The 24350-nt window shown below is 33.8% G+C and overlaps 1 protein-coding gene and 1 long non-coding RNA gene across 8 annotated transcripts in view; one reads left to right on the top strand and one right to left on the bottom strand.

Moving 5' to 3' along the window:
• Positions 1 to 24350, top strand: part of Shrm (shroom) — a 689404-nt gene that overhangs the window by 237803 nt on the left and 427251 nt on the right. The window contains exon 1 of one of the 5 annotated variants that reach the window (XM_074118539.1): positions 21497 to 21500. The exons of the other annotated variants lie outside the window; for them this stretch is intronic. The gene's annotated coding sequence lies outside the window, so the exon portion shown is untranslated. Of the gene's footprint in view, positions 1 to 21496; positions 21501 to 24350 lie in introns of those variants that run through there. 5 annotated transcript variants of the gene reach the window in all.
• The window catches only part of LOC141449287 (uncharacterized), a 239914-nt gene that overhangs the window by 212752 nt on the left and 2812 nt on the right, over positions 1 to 24350 (bottom strand). The window lies entirely within an intron of this gene.

Here is a 24350-nt window from a genome sequence, read left to right as displayed (position 1 = left end):
GCACCAAATTACGGAATTTTTTTTCAACATTTCCTTAATTGAAAGTAAAGGTTTTAACTAGTAAAAGTACATAATCGGCTATATTTTTTTCAGGCACATCTTAACTTAGAACTGCCAATTAGGTATCGTGGACGGGAGCGGAAACACATACTTTACTATTATCTTTTCGAACGGGGGATGACTCAGTTACAAAGCCAAGCTCATAACCACTAGACCACCACCACCCGCTATATTTACTTGACTGGAAACATAGGTCATAAAACCCGTTCAAACTCACTAAGATAATTTCTTTTTCCAAAGAAATTTTAATGTCTGATTGAAAATTACTGCAATACAAGGGTTTACTAGCTAGAAATTACCGCTTATTTTAATTAATTTTAGATTCTACTTATTCAATTCTGTACATTAATGAAATGACAGTGCAGTGTCTGCTGAATTAGAAAATAAATACAAGTGAAGGGAAAAGTAATTAGCATCTGTTAGAAGAGATTGTTATTTCGACTGAAATGTGTCTCCCCACTAAAGTTATACTGGTGGGGACCCTTCTGGTTTGGCTGTTTAACGACTCATTAAGAAACAGCGCGTTAAAAATGATGGAATAAATGACTGGCGAACGTAATTAGCTTGGAGCCCGGAGGTCACGGTGAGCGTAAGTTGAATTCTATCTGCGCGTCGTAATGATACACTCCACTCGGTATTGTACTGACGCTCTACCTAGCTATCGCATGTCACAGGACATCTACCTCAGTTTCCTTGCATTTCTCGCTGTAATTTGATATGTTAATAAATAACATTGGTCATAAATGATGCTTTTTTTAGTTACGATCATCACTTAAATAAACTAATTATTGCTTTTCTTAATAGCTTTTATTAATAATAGCTTTTATTAATGGAGTTCAATTTTGTATTCACCATTTAATTGGATAAATTATTACTTTTTTAATATCAAATACAATTATCTTAATAAAAAAATCAATATTAAAACAAGAATACTATTGAATAAATATTAATGAATCACTAATTTAATTAGTGAAAATACTAAATAATATTACCCCTCAGTCCTTCTCTTATAAAAATTGCAATAAACTAACCATTTTGTTCATTCAATAAATATAAAAACTAATTGAATAGAGCTATATGTACAGCCCAGCGCCTCTCAATCTTGCTTACTACAGACAAACTTGATTACGCGTTACAGGTCTGAATTACATACCTTAGAGGAAGGATAGAAGTTTTGTTTGATCTCTTTGTATTCTAAATTGAAGACACTCTCCGTTTATGCTTTGTGTTGAAAGTATTTAGAATAAGATTGCTAGGTAGCTCTAGCTTATTTAAAAAAAGGCACAGTCTGCTTAGCTACAATACAAATAGCAAGGGTGCAGAGACTGGCCTGCCTGATGATTACGGGGGCCCTTAGAAGTGCCTTGACTGTTGCGCTAGAGGTACTGTTGGGGTTGTCTCCGCTTCAGTATGTTATTCAGGCGGAGGCAAGGGCAAGTGCGTACAATGCAATGGGCAATGGAGGCGTATCAGCTCCTTCATTGGCCATATGAGCATTACGGAGAAGGTCGACCCTGGACCGGTTATTGACTTGGTAGGGGACAGCATCTGTCCGAAATACAGTTTTGAGACTCCATTTCAAGTGTTTATTAAACCAAGAACTGAATGGAGGGCGAACTGGACGGAACAGTATCGGAATGTGGAGGCATTTGGTTTACCGATGGCTCCAAGATGGACTGTGGAACTGCGGTCTGGAGTGTATGGGGTTTAACCCGAGGTACTCATTGAGAGATCTCTTGGTAGATACGCCACAGTCTTCCAGGCCGAGGTCTTTGCTATTAAAACATGTGCTGAGGAAAACCTGCGGATGGAACCTAGCAATAAGGAGATTTGCATCTTTTCGGACAGCCAGGCTGCACTGAAGGCTCTTGTATCCTTCAGAATGACCTCTTCCCTGGTCTAGGAATGCAGAAAGGCCCTAGTACTACTGGCTCGGTACAGCAAAGTTCGGCTGGAATGGGTGCGGGGTCATGTGGGGGATTGAAGGGAATGAGAGGGCTGATCATCTGGCCAGGAATGGTGCTAACACTCCTTTCATCGGCCTGGAGCCTGTCCTGGGGATCACCAGGGGTTCGGTTCGTGCGGCTCTCAGAGATTGGATCTGGAGGGAGCACGAAAAGAACTGGGTGATGTGTCCTGGGGTTAAACACCGCAAGACTATGATGCCCTTGACTGTGTAAGCAAAGAACCAAAGACACCCTGTGCTCGGGTAGAAATCAGATTTCTCTGATTATAGCCCTATTCACGAGGCTCGGTAGGTTCAGAAAGCATCTGCGCAAAGTGGGGCTTATCAGCTCGGAACTGTTGTGCAGATTATGTCAGGAGGAGGAGGAAACGGCCTCTCACCTGTTGTTCGATTGCGTTCCTATCGAGAGATTGAGCTATGAAACCTTTGGAACGCTGAGACCTAGTAGGGAAAAAGAACTAGTAGGGAAAGTCCTCAACCTCCTTAGTAAAGGAGGTTTGATCTACTAGATGCATAGGGGAGGGCACAATAAGTCTCTTGTGGCTGCGGTGCCGTGGGGCGTAGGTCCCATCCCATCTAATATTCTAACTCTAATTCTAGCTACAATACAGGAAATTCTTGGCAGATGAGTTGATTATGAATAATTAATCAATAATATAGGTACGCTTGATGGAAAGAAATATCTTCTAATTTCAGAAATACGTAAATCAAAAATAATAAAATATTTCTTTTGTTGTTATTATTTTAATAATAATTATTATTAATGTGTAAAATTTATTTTTTTGTTTATATCTTTGGTCTTTGTTTTCTAGAGTCACTTGTCAAATAAACATATTTAATTTCCCATTTTTCCGGCCCTAATGCTAGCTTTTTTGTATTAAATTTCTCTGTTGCATTTTGCTACACTTCTAACTAATACTTTTATATTCGCGAAATGTTAAGTAAACTAAATGTGTATTCAGAAAATTGGAACGTTTTCCAGAAATAAAAGTAAAATAACGCCAATTTTTTCAGGAAGGATTTACGTCTATCTAATATGGTGTCATGGACGGAGGCGCCTAAGTAGTAGAAATGCTTTGAAAATAGATTTATAATATTGAGATGTTCCAACCATTTAAATAAGTGGATGCTGATAAGACTGTGGAGGCGTTCCATCTGAATCTAATTAAATGGCTGGACTAAATCCAAATATTATACAGAGTCTGTTAAAAATTATTCTTCCGTCATCATGAGAATTTAAAAATGAGTAAATTCACAAGGTGATGATCACATCTTGAGATAGTTATTTATAAGATAGAAATAGATAATGTGCTGACAAGGAGCAATGTACGAGAATCTAATTTACTGTGTAGGAGATTTTAACACAGGTAAAATATATACGACCATTGCGTGTTTCTGGGCTTACATACCCCTCTGTTTCTATCTCTCTTGTAAACGAGTATCGAATGTTATTCTAACGGCTGTTCAATAAATAACTTTCTCAATCGAGTTGTTATCGATAACCATAAATTTATATTTTTCCAAAAGTAGTTATTTTGATTTGGTTTTAACTAAATAGTTATTATTTTCTTTAGCTGTTTTAGAAAGATTAATAAAATTTATAATTCGACGTCGATTAACAAATATTTTAGATAATCCTTCTTATATCTCACTAACGGAAATCTAAGAATAAAATTATTTTAGATATTTTTGAGCATTTTAGATTGCTTTCCCAATCAAAGATTAGCATCCTAGTTGTTAGCAACCTGGGCATTCTGTTCTTAGCTTGTGATTTCACTTTGTAAACCAAGTAAATGGCGTCATACTAGGTAATCCGATGTATTCTTGTAAAATATTAGCTATTTATATCACATTAGTAACACACAGGACTTAACGGGCTATTCTTAAGGACGAATAGAGGCCTACGAACTACCAATCCCAGCAACTGTACTGAGCTGTGAATTAAAGTACTCTAATTCGACTGCTGCTTACACTTGTCTATATTTTTTATTTTTTGGGATTAACACATGATATTTATTTTCAATATATATTCATGCTCCACGGTTCGAATCCTGCGTGTAGCTACTTTTTATTTGTTAGAAAAAATATTAATAGTAATGTGCTTCCGCCCCGTGGACGACCCTAATTGGTAGTTAGACGTATAAACTCTGCCTGGTTGCCCAATGACGTTCTGGTGATCATAACATCTTAGTAGCCATGAAGGCCATCCTAAGCGATTAACCTTCTTTGAGAATAGTCCTGGGAATGGTGGCTCTTTTAGCGCTAAGACTTCTAGTTCGTCCCGGGGCAGTTGTAGGGTGCCAATGATTTAGTGGACTCCTCACTTAGTTCTAACCGGCGACCGTATGCCATCCGTTGACTTATTAATCCGTTTAGTTAACCCTTTTCTTTTCGTTATTTCGGTGATTGTTTTTCGGACCGCTTAACTACGTTCGGAACGTTCCCTCAAAAAACGCTTGTGTGCCGTTAGAGATAGTTGTATTATACAATCTTGCGAAACGTTCAGTCTTGTGGTCTAGCGAAAAGAGATGATAAATTGATATGAAATGTTGAGTTAGTATAAAAAAGATGTTATTATAAAGTGATACTATTTGCACATTTGGCGTCTATCGCGGGCGCTGTCTAATCGTACGCAAGCCAATGGTGTATATAATAAGTAATCGACTATTTTTTTTGGCAGGGTCTAGATGTCCAACTACCAATTAAAGAATGTGCCATTTTGCCAGAAATTTTACTACTAACATTTATTATTAGCATATTTTCTAACAAATAAAAAAAGGAGCTACACACGGGATTCGAATTGATGATCCCCCTGTTTCAAATCCTCGCTTCATAATCAAAAAAAACAGTACCCGCATCATTTTCATATATCTGAATATGGATATAGTTATTTCGCGTCTTATAAAAATAAATGTACGACCTGCTCAATATTCTTGACACTGACTTTTCTCTCATTTAACGTCTAAGAATTTAAGGAATGCTTACTAAGATTGTTTATGCACAAATAAGTTTTATCTTTTAAGAATAAAATAGCTTACAGGGTGAAAATAAAGCAAAATGCTGAGAAATTCAGCATCACCTGAACGAAGCTTTCGATTCAAAATCTTTTACCTCTTTTTAGAAAATTTTGGAATTTCATATTTTTGCGCGATTTTCTCTACCTCTAAATCTAATTCTAAGTCGCAAAATATTAATTTAAGTTTCAGTGCATCATATCAATTAAACCAGGTTTTTTTTTAATGATACTTCCAGCTTGAATTTTACCGATGTACCGCGGATTAGCACTAATTTTACGTTAAAATTACCGGAAGAAGTTTTGAACAGGAAGCAATAGTTAAGGACTGATTTGCACTAGACTACAGCATTAATTTTAATTTTGTAAAAAAAGTAAAAAATTAAAGTGTAATTACGATTTTGATAAAAATAGCATTATCATGTTCATTTGAATTTCTCAGTTGTTTGTTCGTAATTCAGTTACATAACCAAACAAATATGGTTTGTTATTTTCCAACCGAGGTGATAAAAAATTTATTGGATTTTAAATGTATTTCGCTAGACAGAAAGTAAAATGTTTACTACACTTTCTAATTAATATATTTAATTAATTCATTTTAGATAATTTTAATATGAAAAAAGAATTTTAATGACTAAGTAAATTTTTCTTTAGAAGGTTCAATATTTGTTGGTTTGGATTTCACTATAGTCTTCTGGCGCTAGATTCATATTTTTAATTCTAGATTCATTGCCAAATAGTTGATTTTTTTAGGCAATCGTTAAATAAATATCTCATTACTGTATCTAAATTTAGAGAAAGAGGTTTAAACTTTAAATCAATAGTGTTTTAAAAATTTGCAATCACCATTTTGGGAATTTATTGCTTATAGTAAGATTTGATTTTGACATTTTCATACAAACCAAATCATTTGATGTTATAAATTTATTGATAAATTTAGTTTAATTGCACTCTGCCACTTTTATATAACTAGTGCCGCACGAGACCGAGACGAGGCGAGATTTTATGCAGTCTCGATCTCGGTCTCGGTCGCTCAAATCTCGGTCTCGGTCTCGCCGAGATATCTCGGTCTCGGTTTTTTGAATTTTTGTTTAAGTATTAAAAGCGGTTTGCTATTAATAATCTTTTCAAAAAATGTTATTTTTTAATAATTATTTTAATTTATACATTGGTAATGAAAATGTGTGTAAAAGAAGACAACTACTTACACTTCAATGCATCACATATGTTACTATTACTGTTATATACAATAGGCAAAAAAAGTATTTGCACACCCTGTTATTTTAAGGTTTCATATAAAAAAAAATTCGCTTTTTTACCCAAATTACGTTTATTTAACTTCTTAAATCAAGCACTATAAGATGATAAATATAAATATGCAAAAGAGTCAAATAAATTAAGTATAAAGAACATAATGTTATTTTATACTTCAAAAAAAGTATTTGCACACCTAGTTAAACATTTCAAAAAATAGTTTGGTTGACCCATAACCAAACATAGCATTGTCCTTAATATTTAGTGTGCATCCCTTTAGCTTCAATTACGGCTTGTAACTGCCTTGGCATTGATTCAACTAAATTTCTTGTCACCTCATCTGATAAATTGTTCCAGGAATTAACTGACACTTGTCTTAAGTGCTCCTTACTTGTAATAGAGGTCTGGCGGACTTTCCTGTCCAGAATATGCCACAGATTTTCAATTGGGTTGAGGTCTGGTGATTGAGGTGGGGTCAGTAATCTTCTTGGGGCATTATAAAGAAGCCATTTTTTTGTAATGTTGGCCGTATGTTCTGGATGGTTATCCTGCTGGAAATGAAAATCGTTCTCCAAACCTAATTTTACAGCTCTTGCCTTCAAGTTGCCTCGCAACACCTCCAAATAAGACCGAGCTGTTATTATGCCCTCAATAACTTCTAAATTACCCACCCCAGAATAAGCCATACTGCCCCAAACCAAGATATTTCCTCCTCCATGCTTAACAGTTTTTAATATATTTTTTGTATTCAAACCAGTTTTATTTCTTATCCAGATTGTTATTATATTTTGTGGTTTAAAAACCTCAATCTTGCTTCCATCAGAAAAAAATGAATTTTTCCCGAAATTCAACAGGTTTTTTAACAAATTCTTTGGCGCACTCAAGACGTTTTTTCCTATTAACCTCACTAATAAATGGCTTTTTTAAGGGTCGCCTGCCTCGTATGCCTTTATTGTGAAGGACGTTTCTTATTGTTTGAGGTGTAACCGTCTTTCCTGAACAAGACGCCACGTCATGCGCAAGTTTTTGAGCGCTGTGAGTTGGTTTCCTCAGCGCGTCTTTGACGACCTTCCTCCTATCCCGTTCATTTAAGGCTCTTGGTCGACCTGTTCGCTGTTTATTTTCTGTTGTTCCTCTTTCAATGATATACCTCACTGTTAAAAACGATAAATTTACTTCATTTCCGATTTCTCTATTACTGTTTCCAGCACGATGTAATATAAGCACTTCCTGTCTCACACTCACAGGAATTTTTCTAGATTTTGGAGCCATCTCAATGCACTAGTTGAAAACACAATTAAAACTAATGAATCTAATAAAGGGAGTATAGACAGTACCAAAGGTGACGTTAATCCTCTTTTGTTAGGGCATTTGTTTTATTTACATGTCAAGAGATCCCAAATTACAGCTGTGCAAATACTTTTTTTGCAGTATAAAATAACATTATGTTCTTTATACTTAATTTATTTGACTCTTTTGCATATTTATATTTATCATCTTATAGAGCTTGATTTAAGAAGTTAAATAAACGTAATTTGGGTAAAAAAGCGAATTTTTTTTTATATGAAACCTTGAAATAACAGGGTGTGCAATTACTTTTTTTGCCTATTGTATCTTTATATAATTTCAAAAAGATGTTAAAAACGCGCCAAATGAAAGACCCAAATAACATATCTGCCTGCTATAACAAGTTGATTCGTGAAATAAAAAATACACCACCCAACAAACTTCCCGCTCTATTAGTTATGGCTGTTGGTGAAGATAAAGAATCTGATGATTTACTTTTTGACGACGACGACGACTGCATCAATATTTTTGCACCATTTGCTCAAAAATCAGCAAATATCACCGAAGCATGGAAGACAGAAATAATTAATTACACCAAATTAGACCAAACACCAGTAGGCGTTGACATTTTAGAATGGTGGAAAACACTTGAGAATTCCTTCAAAAATTTGTCTAGAATGGCAAAAGATATTTTTAGTATCTGTGCAACTTCAGTGCCATCGGAAAGATTATTTTCGCAAGCTGCGTTGATAATGACCAATAGAAGATCTTCTCTAACTTCTGACTCAGTAAAAGCTCTTTTATGTATCAATGCTTGGGCAAAGAGTATCTTAAAAACGAAAATAGTGCGAGACCTGCGAAGCTAATGAGTATTGTGTTACTGGGTTCGATTCCCAGTCTTAGGCCTTGGATTTTATTTAATGGTTAGTAGAAGAAATTTACAGTAAAGTATGTCTGCTAGTCGCCTCCGTCCGCGACACCTAATTGGTAGTTGGACGTAAAGCCCCGCCTGAAAAAATAGGCGATTACTTTACTTTGCTTACTTTACTTATGTAATTCGAAGTCAAATAGATGTAGTAATATTGAACATATATAATAAAATCTTAACTTTTAATAATTAATTCAATACCCGTAATGATTATTTGTTAATGAAGAACACAATTTTATAATTTTGTAGCTAAAAATTAATATTTGAAAAACCGAGACGAGACCGAGATTTCTCGACGAGATATATATCATGTCTCGATCTCGGTCTCGGTTGCTCAAGTCTCGTCTCGGTCTCGGTCTCGGTACCGAGACCGAGACCGAGATTTGTCTCGTTTCTCGTGCAGCACTATATATAACAAATCTTCAAAGTCCTTATCGCGCAAAACTTTCTCCGCAGCTTCCTCATATTTCGGCTAATTCTTTGGTTCTTGATAAACTGGAAAAACTTAAGGTTGAGTTTTGAGAATTAGCTTGGGTAATTTTTTAAAGAAGTATTTCTGTATTTGGTCGAACTGTATGAGTGTTTGGTAATCTGTTGTATTAAGTATAACGTTACATATTATAGGGAAAATAAGTTAAGCAAGAAGTTAAAGAAAAAGTTAATTCGGAAAAACGCGTACAAGGATGCACGTGTATTCTCACTCAGGCTTCTTGGGGCGGAGGGGATTCACTTTCTACATCTTTGTCAAATGAAAATTCAATTCGTTATAGAAGACAGATTTCTTTGATGCAAGTTACGTGAAAATATTCTAATAAACATTTTCATGGGAAAAGTTGTGATTTAATTGTGAAAATTAATAATGCTTTCAGTTTAGTTTTGTTTCACTTCTTTGGAAATTTCATGGCTATCATAAGAACTCTAGAATCATTATGTAACTGGTTATTCGATGCAGAGTTATGAAGCTTACGAATTACATTTGGTCGTTCTACAAACATTCCTGCTGCAAGGTTTTTAAAAGTTCGAGCTTGATTGAATGTTTACAATGGTCCAGTCATTTAGTAAAAAGCACATGCGTCGACACCAAAGCATTGGTAAGAACTATGTGAAAACGCTGACTAAAATGGTGGTAACGTTCTTGAAGATTAAGATGGTCTTCTAATGTAAGTTTTACACTATAGGCTAGAATTGTGCAACGGCAAGCCGATCGGTATCGTTCGGGGGCGACCAACTCCTTGATCTGGAGCAGGCGTAGCCTAGAATCTTCCGCGTAAGCCATCATTCAAGTATTTGTAGCACCACCATTTCACTTGCAAGCAGTTTGATAATTCAACTAAAATACCATGATTGTTTGAGAACTCAAACAGTTGGATCTGTCCTCTAGTGTCAGCCATGAAGTATGATGCTGACCAAGTCCCAAAAAAGCTTAACAACAATATGGTTCCTTTAAAAAAAAGAAGGCAAATGGGTGGACGCTAGATTTCAGCTGATAGACGTTCTATTCTATTGCACTCTATTCCTTGGGTCCAAAGTCCATCACTTTAAAGTATGACAAGTAAAATTAGAACGATTGGAAATTACCATCACTCATTTTTGACATCTTATCAGTAGCTTCTTAACAATAACTTTGCAATGATAACAAACTTGAGTGCATAAGGTGGGATTTCTAATTTGTTTTGTTTCAAAGAATTACTAAAACACATTCATTGTCAAGTTGTAGACATCGCTGAAATTCCTTCTTTTTTTGAAGTAAGTGTTCTATTTCGAAAACAATTGATTTGTTTCAAATCCCCTCTATTTAGGATTTATAGAGATTTGATAAATTTGAAAAACCATAGATTTAGGTTATTAATGTTAGCGTTTAAATGAACATTTTTTTTATTCTTGCACCAATCTACCATAGTTGCTAATATTTACATAAAATTTACATAAATATTTTAACATTTCCTGGATGAACTGTTAAGTTATTTACTTAAATGATATCTCTTTCGTTTTTTGTTTGCCGTTAAATACAAATATGAATAATTAATTACAGCCTAACACTGTACGTGTGGCTGCAATAAATTTTGTAAATTTAAGCTAAACTAATTCACTCATTTTATTTCTGTAATTGTTTTTTTTTTAAAAAAATGTATGAACGAATAACCATTTAGATTATTTCCATCGTGGGTTATGAAGATCGGCGTTCATTGCCACGGTTGCAGCTGAATGGGCGGATGCTGTGAGACCTTGAATCTTGGAATGCATTCCTTTTATAGACTTTGTGGTAATCTTTTGGTTTTCTTTCCTTCACTAATAAAAAAAAGTAATAATGTTGGTTATGTAATGCATTTTTAGTACAACAATTTATTTTCTTAAAAAATAGTTATTTATTTAACAAGTGTGGAAAGTAGTACTTTTCCTCACGCGAGGCAGGGTTTGCACGCACGAGCTCGCTTCGCTCGCTCGTGCAAGTGCAAATTGCCGAGTGTGAGGAAAATACTTGACACTCGAGTTAAATATTATATTTTTTCTGCAACCATTAGATTTATTAACTAAAAAAATTAAAAATTTCATTTTTACAGTCTACAAAAAGTAATTTATTTATTATAAACATTTATTGTTATATTACAATTATTTACATTACTTACGTATTTACATTACTTATTACATTTTCTGCTGTTTCTTTTATTGATGGAGGAGTGTTTTCTAAACAGGAATCACTAGAATCCATTTTAAATTTCTATAAGGTAACACTATAACCTTTTTAACTGTTATAATTAAAAATATCTAATTATTTATTAAAGTATTATTTTTATTTCTATATTCCTTTCAATTTTTATTTTATTTTTTAATATTCGTTTTTTAATTATTTAAATAAAATAAATTTAAATAAGCTTATTAGAGTTTTACAGAAAATATTTATGTTAATAACAAAACTTCTTATATCAAGGAAGCACAATAAAGTTTTTCCACTCACTTGTGCGGAAAGTGACACTAATGGGAATTTTTCCCCACTTGTGTGGGAAGTTGGGCATTACACAGCTGATTTTAATTGAGTAATGAGAACTTCCCTACATGGTTGCAGAAAAACATTAATTTTTTAACGATATTATACTTTGAAAGATGACAAATCTTATTTTTTTGTAATGCCAACAAACGCAGATTTTACCATCTCTTGAGAAAAAAAATCGCGAATTTTTACCAAATTTACCTACAAATCATTAGATTATTTCACTCGCATCTTTTTCACAGCAGTTTTCATGCTTGTCCATTTTATTCTATTTTAATGCTGATTTTGCAGCGCGCCGCTCGGACAAAGACTTTATATCTTTATTCTAAGAACCTGACAATAATTCTTTTGTTACATTTTATGCAAGATATGCGGTTTATCGCGTCCATTCTAGTTATTACATTTTCAATTCAATAAACAAAGAGTGAGAACATTGTTGCAAGAAAAGTAGTCTTACTTTACGTGGGAAAGTATATCCCGGCAGTGGATCAAAGCCGCTTGTTGTACAACAAAGTGCCAACCATCGCTCTTTGTTCATTACTCTGAACGACTGAAGTTTGCAATACATGTGCAAAACGTGATTTAAATATTTCAACTCGAACAGTTAAATTGGAAACAAGTTCTGAAAAATTTTTAGACTTTACACAAATATTTCATTTAAATTTTTTCAGTAAAATTCTGTTAAATATATTATTAATTACATCGGAACATTCGCCCGTATTTTTTTTTTTTTTTTTTTATGATTTAAGGCGCATCAACATCTAAGGTTATTGGCGCCCGGAGCTTTTTTCAGTGCACTGCCGGCCTCCGGACAGTGTTCTCAAGTTACAGATAACACTGTCCATCACCGGACAGTCAGCTGTAAGAAGCTCCTAGGAAGAGAAAATCTAAGGGTCAGCAGCTGGATTCGAACCGGGCACCTCCGCGTGGGGGTCCAGTATGCTAACCTCATAGCTAATCCATTTCCTGTATTCGCCCGCAATATCTTGATTTTTAGAGTCTTCCATTTCGTAGCTTTGTTCTACTTATTCGCCATTTCCTCTGTGTATTACCATTACATTTTTCCAAGCTGCTCCTCTATCCTTGGGCTTATAATTCATATTATTGAACAACTTCAACTCTTCTTGAAGAACCTTCCATATAATTATGAGGTCTGTGTCATCAACGAATTCATTGAAAGAATGCGGTAAGCGAAATTCCGATAAATACAACCGTTAGGTTTGATCTTTTTTATTTCATTTTCACGAATTCTGCATTGTTTCATTTCGTTGACCACTCTTTTATTTATTAATTTTTAAATGTTTTAGGTAAATCTATCAATTTTTGACCACTTCTCATTTGAGGAATCGAAAATTTTTTGAAAATGAGATTATTTCGAAACAATATTAATTTTTAGGTCATTGTTTTAGTACAGTGTCGGCAAAACAAAAATATTTAGAGCTCAAACTATCTTTGCCGTCTTTGCACTTAGCTTTCTTTCCCTGATCGCTAACTTGAGAGTCTGTAAGTACAGCGCAGCCATTTTGGGACTACTTAATTTTCTGAATGATATGATTCATTTAGTAGTATTTTTAATGATCTCAACTATCTAGTAATTCAATATAAAAATTTACTCTGTAGAGATGAATCATTTCTAACTAAAAACTGTAGTTCTAAACCTACAGTTTAACTTAATAATAATTTTTGACATTTCAACCGTAATTTAAAAGATAAATAGAACATTAATTGGTTTTAAAATCTGTTTAAATGATTCTCTGGTAAATCGTTTTTTAAGGAATCGTGATAGAATTACAGAATATGCTTTGTCAGGAGGCACTTTTAGGACAATTTTTTCCCAATTAATTTTTTTATTTTGATGTTTGACCGCAGCAGCCAGACTATAGAAAATATTGCAACGTTGGTCCTTTTGTTAGTACGTAGTGGAGAAGTTCTCACTTGAACATTTGTATGTAAATAAGAAAACCTTTCTTCTGTACTGTGAAGAGATTTTATTTAAATTAAGTCACGACTTCCAACCACAGATTTGGTATGCTGAGCATACAGATTTATAAAAACTATTTATATGTAACAAACGTTTTTTAGTCTAAAAAATTTAAAATTGTGACTTATTTTTTTAAGGCCTAAATTTATCAGATTTAAAGAAATCTGGTGTGAAACTTTATCTTCTGCGATCTTTTTTACTGATATTCTTCTACCTTTTCTTGTTCAACTGAAAAACAGAAATAATAGTGCAGTTTTTTTGTTTGGGGTGGGGTTTAACCGAAATATCCATTTATAGTCCCCTGAGCACCTCATGAACCAGATAAAGTTGGTACGGGCGTTCGGACTGTTACGAAACAACACACTCGATTAGATGAGTAGAACCGCAAGGAGTTATGTTACCTTGACGAGCTAATACTAGTAGAAATAACGTACATGACGCATGCTGGCCCTAAATCTAGCTGTAAGGGACGCAGATAGAAGGTTATCCCTTGGCCACCAGATCTTACCGTGTTCGAGTTTGCTACCCTGCCTCAGCAGAATGCCTGACTACTTCTCAAATTTTGGGTTATGTGCAACCCAGACTAGAGACCAAATTCTAAATACTGCTCCTAGCTACCACCTTAAGGGCGCCACAAAAATAAGTTTCTGGGAGAATTCTGAGAATAGAAAGAAGAACCACTAGTACCACCAAATAATCCAGCTCCTAGAATTTGTAGGTCATGCTCAAGTGATAAACCTGATAATTAGAACCTCTCGCTACACAAACGCTTTATAAAGTCAAGTTAATGGATATGTAAATCGGAGTACACAAAATATTCTGTATTGGAAGGATTCTTTACAGAAGGTTCTGAAGTTTAATTTGCCTCTAACGTGCGATGTCAAAGTAATGTACGGGCCCACCCTGCTCTGTAAAATATTGACGAGAATTCCAAATTTTATTAATTTTTATTTTATTTTTGTACTCGGCTGATTATAAAGTATTAATCTCTCAAACTGTTTTCTTAACAATTTCATTAAAAAATTGGATACTTCTTACATATTATGTCATTAATTAGAATGGACACAGTTTTGAAAAGTAATTGAGTTCATTTTACAGTTCGGGCATTAGTTGTATTTTTGAGTTGTGCGTGGCAAACGTTTGGGTAATTGGTCTGTATTTAACATAACAAAACGTTAAACTTTCATGCGCTAAATGTTTAAACTGTATATTTTTAAAAAACATAATTTTTGATTTTTTTTTTATTGAAAACTAACGGTTTTTAACCTAAAAATATTTTGGTGCCCTTAAATTTGGGTGATAGTTTGGTGATTATCTTAATTTTAGTTTTTATGGTGCCTCCGGTTTTCTAAATTAGACCAAAAATTGTCTAATTAAACCTCTTTTTTTTTATGTAAAGAATATAAAATAATCGTTTTTATTCGCTAATTTTGCACGCGATTATTTTCATTATTTTTTTAAGTCGAACTTGAAGGTTAATTTGCTTTTTTGCAAAGTTTCCTTTGGCTACTCAAAAAAATCTATTCTGAAACACTAGGTTTTGTTAGAATTATTTTATTAATTCTTTTTCAATAATCCATGAGTGCTGTTAATTTTTCCAGTGCTTTTTAAGGTTAACTGACTGCCTTCTACCTAATATAATTCGATTGTATAATGCAAACAGACTCGAGTTAATAATCGTCACAAAATTACCAGAGTAAAATTATTGCACGAATGATATTTGATTGAATAATTATTATACGACTTAAAAGATTGGAGTAAGGTCATTTCTATAATGTTGGTAATAAAACAGAGACAGTTCAAAATTGATTTCTATCGATTAATTTGTAATCGATACTTTATGCATTTAAATTAATTTTTTTTAAAGTAATTTAAATATTTACAGTTAAAGATTTAGTTATCACAAATTTAAAGCTGATATACAATAGTTGGACTATAATCGTAACTTTTCTTAGCAATAGATTGCGATTTTGCTGCTTACTTGGTTTTACTTTTTTTTTAGTGCTGCACGAGAAACGAGACCGAGACGAGACTTGAGCAACCGAGATCGAGACATGATATATATCTCGTCGAGAAATCTCGGTCTCGTCTCGGTTTTTCAAATATTAATTTTTAGCTACAAAATTATAATTAGGTGTCGCGGACGGAGGCGACTAGCAAACATACTTTACTGTAAATTTCTCATATTAACCATTAAATAAAATCCAAGGCCTAAGACCGGGAATCGAACCCAATACCACAATACACATTAGCTTCGCAGATCTCGCACCGCTCGGCTACCGTGGCGGCCCCCTTCGAATTACATAATTTTTACATAAATTCACTAAATTTCACTATTCATATCATTCATTCATTCAAATTCATAAATTTCACTATTAATAATCTAATACTAACTTTGATATTATTTGAATTATATTTTAGAATTTTGGAATTAGTGAATTTGAAAAAAAAGACTATCTATGCACCTAAAAAATATTGCCACAAATTTTCGTTTTTAAGATACACTTTGCCCAAGCATTGATACATAAAAGAGCTTTTACTGAGTCAGAAGTTAGAGAAGATCTTCTATTGGTCATTATCATCGCAGCTTGCGAAAATAATCTTTCCGATGGCACTGAAGTTGCACAGATACTAAAAATATCTTTTGCCATTCTAGACAAATTTTTGAAGGAATTCTCAAGTGTTTTCCACCATTCTAAAATGTCAACGTCTACTGGTGCTTGGTCTAATTTGGTATAATTAATTATTTCTGTCTTCCATGCTTCGGTGATATTTGCTGATTTTTGAGCAAATGGTGCAAAAATATTGATGCAGTCGTCGTCAAAAGGTGAATCATCAGATTCTTTATCTTCATCATCAGCCATAACTAATGGAGCGGGAAGTTTGTTGGGAGGTGTATTTTTCATTTCACGAATCGACTTGTTATAGCAGGCAGATATGTTATTTGGGTCTTTCATTTGGCGCGTTTTTAACATCTTTTTGAAATTATATGAAGATATATAACAGTAATAGTAATATATGATGCATTGAAGTGTACGAGTAAGTAGTTGTCTTCTTTTACACACATTTTCATTACCAATATATAAATTAAAATAATTATTCGAAAATAATAACATTTTTTGAAAAGATTATTAATAGCAAACCGCTTTTAATACTTAACAAAAATTCAAAAAACCGAGACCGAGATATCTCGGCGAGACCGAGACCGAGACCGAGACTTGAGCGACCGAGACCGAGACTGCATAAAGTCTCGCCTCGTCTCGGTGTCGTGCAGCACTACTTTTTTTTTATGCATATTGCCCCAACAATAACTTCCATATGTAATTTTGAAATAAAAATGCTTTTGCGACCAGCTGCGAATCGGCTAAACTCGTAAAATTCTGTTTCATTTCAGGTAATGTAATTTCGCGAAATTTCTATCTGTGAAAAGAAGGATTAAATGAATTATGTTTGTGATTCATTGCAGATAAACAGGTCAAGCTTTAAGATAAAATTCGGATTGAAAATTACATAAACAAGTAATTTTTAAAGGTATAGAAAAGATAATTTTTAGTTTATCGTCAAATTTCCTAAATTTAAGAAGTCCTCTGACAACCTGTTTGTTACCAATATTAGACAATTTCATTTCTGCGTAATAAACTGCTTAATAATTCACAAGTTAAGGTTGCAACCCTAGGGTTTTTAGGCACCAGTACTGAATTGAATGACCTAATAAATGCTAACTTATCAAAGTAACTCTTCTGCCGATTGGCATATCTTGTTTTATATTCAAGCAGTTTTATACCTCAAAATGACGTTTAGTATAGGTTATACCCTTTTTTTTTTCTAGCAAAATCGTGTAAAGTTCCGTTAAATATTGGTGGGTTGTTCGAGTAGAAGATTTTAATCAATAACTAAACTGTAAACGTTTTTACCACATGTAACCGTACATAACCTGTTGTATTGAAGTTGGGAATATAAATTGAAAAAGAGCGATGGAGCGAGCTAGCGAGTGTTTGAAACTTATCAAGTGGTGACGTCAGTCGCCATCCTGTCCAAGGTTGTAATTTTTTAAACTACATTCCAATCGGAGCGGGCTGGAGACCCCCTACTAAACCTCCTCTCTCTTCTACCGTCTTCAACCTCTCCATTTCTAAACTATCTTCATGAAGTTTCCTCTACCTGATTCAGAATTCGATGGAAAACTTGCCGCGCGGCGAAGTAGTGTTGAGAAGAATACGTGTTGAGGTTGTGAAGAAGAATTACCGAGTGCCAACTCTATTGGATTGTTAGTTTTACAAGATCATCAGCGCAGGCTCCAGTCCAGTTTCTCAAGAGAAAAGATAGCTCTCGGAAATCGGCATACTCATTATGTACAGTAGAAGATAATTGGTTGCTGTGAACTCCGAACGCATACACTCTTATTTACTCTCTTCTGTGCTAACAACGAGATTAAGCTTTCAGTTCAAGTCCAACTTTTAGTTGCATTTTGGTTTTGTATTTCTAGCCCTCTCTGTCTTGTTTATTTACTTCCAAACTTTTAAAAAATACGAGTCCCTTTACTTTCAGAAAACCATATACAATCGAGCCTCCCATAAAGGACACTCTCACTAGCGGCCACCTCCATTTACGGACAGTTTTTGGATTTCCTCGTTTTACCCCTATACACTTTCTGTATGAAAGAACCTCCGTCTAACGGACACTCTACATAGCGACCGCAGGCACTGATTTTGGGGAACGGATTATATGTTTCACCTCTCACCAACAACCACCTTCTTCTTAAAAGTTCGTTTGACGCGGTGGATAAAAAGAATTATCCCCTTTTTGTTTTTTTCTGGTTTTTCCTAAAGTTTCTTATAAAAGTTCATACATCTTGCACTATTTAATCATTTTTCAATATTACTTTGACGAACAATATTATTTTTTCCAATATGTCTCTCAAACGAAAGTGGTTAACTCTAGAAGGGAAAATAAATGTGTTGGAAGATTTTGCAAAAAAACAAATCGAGCAAACTTGCCGAAAGGTTTGTTCTATTTTTCTATTAATAGATGATAGTATGATGATAATTTTACCATAAATTGTTAATGTTATGAATAAATGTGATGATTATTATAAAAATTATTAATTAAGTCAATAATATGTAGGTTTTTGATAATTTTTTTGGGATAATTAAGAAAAACTTGATGCATATCATATGGCTAAGTAATTATGCAATTATGAACATTTTTAAATCTATTAATAATAAACAATTTTTAAATAGACGTTTGGAAAAAAAAAAACAATATTTTTTCGCTATGAAACTTGCCTACCTCCTTCTAACGGCCACCTCCAAACAGCGGCCACTTTGCTTTCCCCCGTCAGTGTCCGTTATTGAGAGGTTCGGCTGTATACGAATGTTTGTCTGTCCTAACACAAAATCCAAAGCACTTTGAAATTTATTTAGAATTTGAGAGTTACTTAGTGAGCAAATTACTCAAACGGAAGTGCTCCATTTGCTGCAGTTTTCTCACTTTTTACAATTTTCTGAAAAAAAGCTCCATACGAGTTTTTTTAAACTTAGCACTCTCTATCCACAACTTTTATCTTAATTTTTTTTTCAGTAAAATTTGATTAATGGCACTTCTAAGAGAGGTATAAGTAGATAGACTTGAGTGCGGTCCTAGTCTAACCCCCGACACGATGTCTTATATAATATCAAGAAGGAATTAAGTTTTCAGAATTTCGATTTCCAAGAATGTTACTTTACCGATATTGTTGCTTTACAAAAAGTGGTTCCTCCAAATTTTTGAGATTAGATCGATAAACTTTTCTAAACATTTTTTCTATGCATCGAGGATACTTTACAAAACACAAAGTTCCATAATTTTATCGTAATAATTTTGTTTTGTTCTTAAATAAAATATAGTGTTGAAAATATGTTCCAATAATTCGGGTTGTGAATCTTTGAATCATTGAGTTTTCTAATAAGAAGTCGTGCAGTTTAAAGGATTTTCCAAAAATCTTTAGGTCAATAGTTGAGACTCACATGACTGTATAAGAAAAAATTTCTTCACTAATTTTTAAAATATTTTTATTGGTTAATTATAGCCATTATTGATTCTCTTTCTGATCAATATTATCAATTAGAAACAATTAAGTAAATCTTTTATTCAACCATGAAGACTCTATTTAATGGGTTAGAATCGTCCATAACCTTTCACATTTTCAAATAATTACCAAATAAAAGGAATCATGCGATTCATCGACTGAAGTAATTGAAAAAAAAACAACATATAATTAGTGGTATAATTTGTTTCATCGAGGAAGTAGATTTGCTTTTATAACCAGCTAATTTATATATGTTAAATGTAATTACCGATATCATGTGATTTCGAAACTCTAAAACGCTGAACTTTTAGGTCACTTGCCACTTTATGTTATTTACTAAAACAGGTCTGGTTTAACCAGATCTTTCTCTAGTTTAGATATTCGATTTTCTTGCTGAAACCAGAAGTGATTTTAATCGTACTTTACAAAAAGAAAAGAAGTTGTAGAACTAATTAAGTATACTAAGCTTAGAGACAATCTTAGGAAAAGTTTTCGAGAAAATCTCAAGAAAACTGAGAAATAGATTAAGTGAAATTGCCCTTCCGGTTGGAAATTATGTACAAAATGGACGATGGACGATGGTGCGCCTAAATCAGACATCAAATTTGAACAACTGGCGGTTTTTGCCAATAGGACTGCATGCCATAATGATGTATCAAAGCGAATCACTATTTATACATTATTTATTTTTTGTGAACACAGTATTTGTAAATTTGTTTGCCAACTAAATCTCTTGCGATTTCCTCCCTATTGTTAGTAAAACTTCTGTCATTACTTTAGAAGTTTATTTGTCATGTCATCTTGCTCATTCTGCGCCATTATGTCGTAAGTCATCAGTCAAAGGAGAAATTTGGTAGGTATCATTTGCAGTGGTGTCTCTCAAATTATTTTTACTTTTCATTCCCCAGTGTCACTTGCTGCGTGTACTTTGTTAAACATGGAGGGAGCTAAAAACTAATTTTGCTTTACACTTCTTTGTTATTTTGGAAAGAGGAGAATGATTGGTTTTGCATATGCAGTGGTTTCTTGATAAATGCCACGGAGAAGTGATGTTAGCTACTTCCGTGTACCTTAACAGCTTCACTCCTCATATCTAGCAAAAACATTTTTGGTGCAGAAATGTAGTGGAAATATTTTGAGATATAAGAGTATTTACTTGCTTCAACAAAATGAAGTAGGAATTAGTTTTCGAACCTTGAGCTCAAACGGTCAATCAACACTTTTACCGAGAGGTTCTTGAAAAACTTCCGAAAAAGGGTCATTCGTATGAGACCAAACATCAAGAACAAATGGGTGTTGCATCACGATAATGCTCCTTGTCACACAGCAATTTCAATAAACGAGTTTTTGGCCAGTAAAAAACATTCCTGTGGCTCCTCAGCCTTCTAATTCGCCTTACTTGAGTCCTTGTGACTTTTTTTCTCTTCCCGAAGTTGAAAAATCACCTCAAGGGAACTCATTTTGGGACAGTCGAAAACATTTAAACGGCTGTAACCGACCAGCTGAAGGCTATTCCAGTATCGGAGTTCAAGCACTGCTACGAGGAGTGGAAGAAACGTCTCCAGCGCTGTGTGCTGTGGAAATTTTAAAAAATCAGTCTCATTACTTAATTTACAGACCTCGTAAAATGTTTAAATCAAAGAGATAGTCGCACTGTACTTATAGAAATTTAGAAAATAAATTGTTCGGACAGGCCTGAGAGTTGTTTCAAAGATTGTTGAGGATGTTTTTGGTAAAAACGATTGAAATATTTTTATAAAAATCACCTTCACTTTAAAAATAAAATTTCGAATACTTTCTTTAGTTGGACGAAGAAGCCGCTTGAGAAGCATCTATCTAGCAGCATATCGGGAGTGGAATTCCTCACCTTTCTATAGGAAATAGGTTTCTTACTCTCACAGATGGATGTTGCGTGACGTAGCAACCAAAAACATCGACTCGCATTCTACAATACACCGTCCTGTACTCCTTAACTATGCATTCTGTAGAGATATATCTTAAAAAGAAGAAGAAGGAGAATCAGACGAATAATAAAAGGAAAAAAAAAAGCTATACATTTTCACATACTCAATGTTGCTGCTACCTCGCCTGCTTGGCTAGTTGCAATGTTTTATGTTCTAGCTTGGGATGATTCCAGACTTCTGACTTGGATAGTTCGTTTTATTCAAGACTAAATCAACATTTAAGTTACCTTAGTTGAAGAGTTTTAATTCCTATCAATTCAAAACCAATCTATTAAAACGTCAGTGCTAATTGGCACTAACTGGGTATCATTTTCAATGAAAGAACCTTTCGGAAGGGATTTTTTGTTATTGCAATGTCTCTGAAGTCTATAGAGTTACATGTTGGATGATCTAATTCAATCGTTTCCAATCAGATTCCAGGTTAAAAATTAATCTATAACTATTGGTAGACATTAATGTAATCCAGACATTAAAGAAGTCCTTCTAGTTTTTGATAAATATAAGATTTACAAGAATTTTATTGCCTTTTTTGTTTTTATAAAATTACACCGAACCTAAAGTTATGTAGCTGAATTCGAACCCGGCTTCTCCAAGTGGAAATAGTTTTTTCGTTCTTATATCTTAATTATTGCGTTTCTTAACATTTCATCACTAAAATGTCTTACAGTAAGTTTTAGGATAAACTTTTGTATTGTAATTTTACGTTTTGAGATTTTTCTAAAAAAATTCTTCAATAACAACTTGTGAGTATGAATCGAACTCATCACTTTTTTAAAGTTAACTTCAAATTTTAACCCCTGTTCTAAACCTACATATCTAGGATTCGAAACTTTCTCTAACATAATTATTGATGTTACACTTTTTTTAATGTTAATATAATTTTTAATAATTATATTATTAGTCCGTTTTGAGGTGACTTTTTTTTTGGCATTGACTTTCGCCATACAGCCAGCATCGTCTAGGTGCTTATCACTAGAATATCACTCACTCTCCATTCTTACTTATAAATACATTCGCTTCACACATTCATCCCTCTACTATTTACAACTATTTACATAAACTACAGCTAATGGATGGATCAGTACTCGGTGCTCCTGCCATCCTTATAGCTTAACCGAAATTAAAATCAGGTAATCCTTCTCTAATCATTTTCTTGCATTCATTCTAATCGGCCATATCTTTTAAATACATTCATATTTCATTACTAGCTCTGCTATAGATTTAGGCACACATATGTTGGTGGAGAATATTATGTCTTCGTAACGAAATGGTGCACCTAAATACCTGTATATGTCGTCAAACCACATAACGTGGACATATCATTATTATATGTTTGAAATCCTCCTCCTCATAGCAATCTACGCAAAGAGGTGAGGACCTTGAGGTGATTTATAGTTAGAAGTAAAGTAATCGCCTATTTTTTCAGGCGGGGCTTAACGTCCAACTACCAATTTAGGTGTCGTGGACGGAGGCGACTAGCAAACGTACTTTACTATTTCTCATTTAACCATTAAATAAAATCTAAGGCCTAAGACCGGGAATCGAACCCAGTACCACAATGCATATTAGCTTTGCAGGTCTCGCCTCTTAACCCGCTCGGCTACCGTGGCGCCCAACTTATAGTTAGAAAATACATTATTTGTGTGAAATAAAATTAGGCAAAACAAAAAACTGTAGTTGAAACAATATACATATTTCGCTGGAGTCCCTCCACAGGATCTGACTGTTACTTAGGACCAAAATCCCTTAACTTCGAGTGGAAATCAAACGTTTCTCTAAGAATATTGATTTTAGGGCCATTAGAGGATTGTGCCAAAATTTATTTTTATAAAGTGGTTTTAAGTTCCTACCAGATAATCTATTTATTGAGATAGTAAACTTTTAAGTTACGTTTATTGGTGATATTTATCACTAAGGAACGGATTTTTATGTATTTAAAAATGCCAAATATTTAATTAAAATATGCATTTATTTTCGTCAATTATGTGGAAAATATGTGATTTTCTTAAAATATTTTCTGGAATATTTAAGTAAAATGGACATTTTTTTTTATGAAAATGGAATTTTTTTTGGGGGGGGGCAAGTTATAATTATTTATACAAGAAAAGAACATTTTTACAATTTATAATAATTTATTAGGAACAAAATAATTTGTTTTTACAAGTTATTATGATTTATACAACAAAGAACATTTTTACTATTTATAAAAAGATGTGTTAAATTTTCAATTTTGAAAACTTCACTCTTCGAAATTGTTTGCAACCACATGAAATTTCAAATGTTGGAACGTAAAGTGACGACGATCTGGGCGTAAGATGGAAGCATCTACACATGTTATAGGTGCCTTGCTGAAAGAAGTTATCTCGTCTTTGATATTTTCTCGAATTTTGGTTAGTGTATCTTTATAGATATCTTCCAGGTAGTTTTTCCGCAGAGTGCTCTCGTCAGGCATTTTTTTTCCCAATATAGGTCTTTAAGAATCCTTTGAAATGAGGATTTTTAAGTTTGTGGAAAGGGATATCTGCTGTAACCAAAGCCCGACACAGATCTGTACTCAGAGTAGACTTACTCGATGATGGAGATGTAAGGAAGGCTTGATAGGACGTCCTCTCTTTCTTTCTGTTTTTATTCTCTATGTACGATCCGGTGGCAATATGTTGGGTGACTTGGGAACGTTGAGAGCAAGAAACGCGCTTGCCACAAGCTGTGCAGTACAAAATGTCTCCATCACTTCGAAAAAGTTCTGCTGGAAACTCGCGAAGATATTTAGCAACCAGTTGTTTGTTTGAGGCCGATGTTCGTGGCATTTCACCTAAAAAAGAATACACTAAGTGACCGAAC

The sequence above is a fragment of the Rhodnius prolixus genome, unplaced genomic scaffold (genome assembly GCF_049639745.1).
Source record: "Rhodnius prolixus isolate KJV_2025 unplaced genomic scaffold, Rpr scaffold_2, whole genome shotgun sequence".
NCBI lineage: Eukaryota > Metazoa > Arthropoda > Insecta > Hemiptera > Reduviidae > Rhodnius > Rhodnius prolixus.
This window is presented reverse-complemented; position numbering and strand designations above follow the sequence as displayed.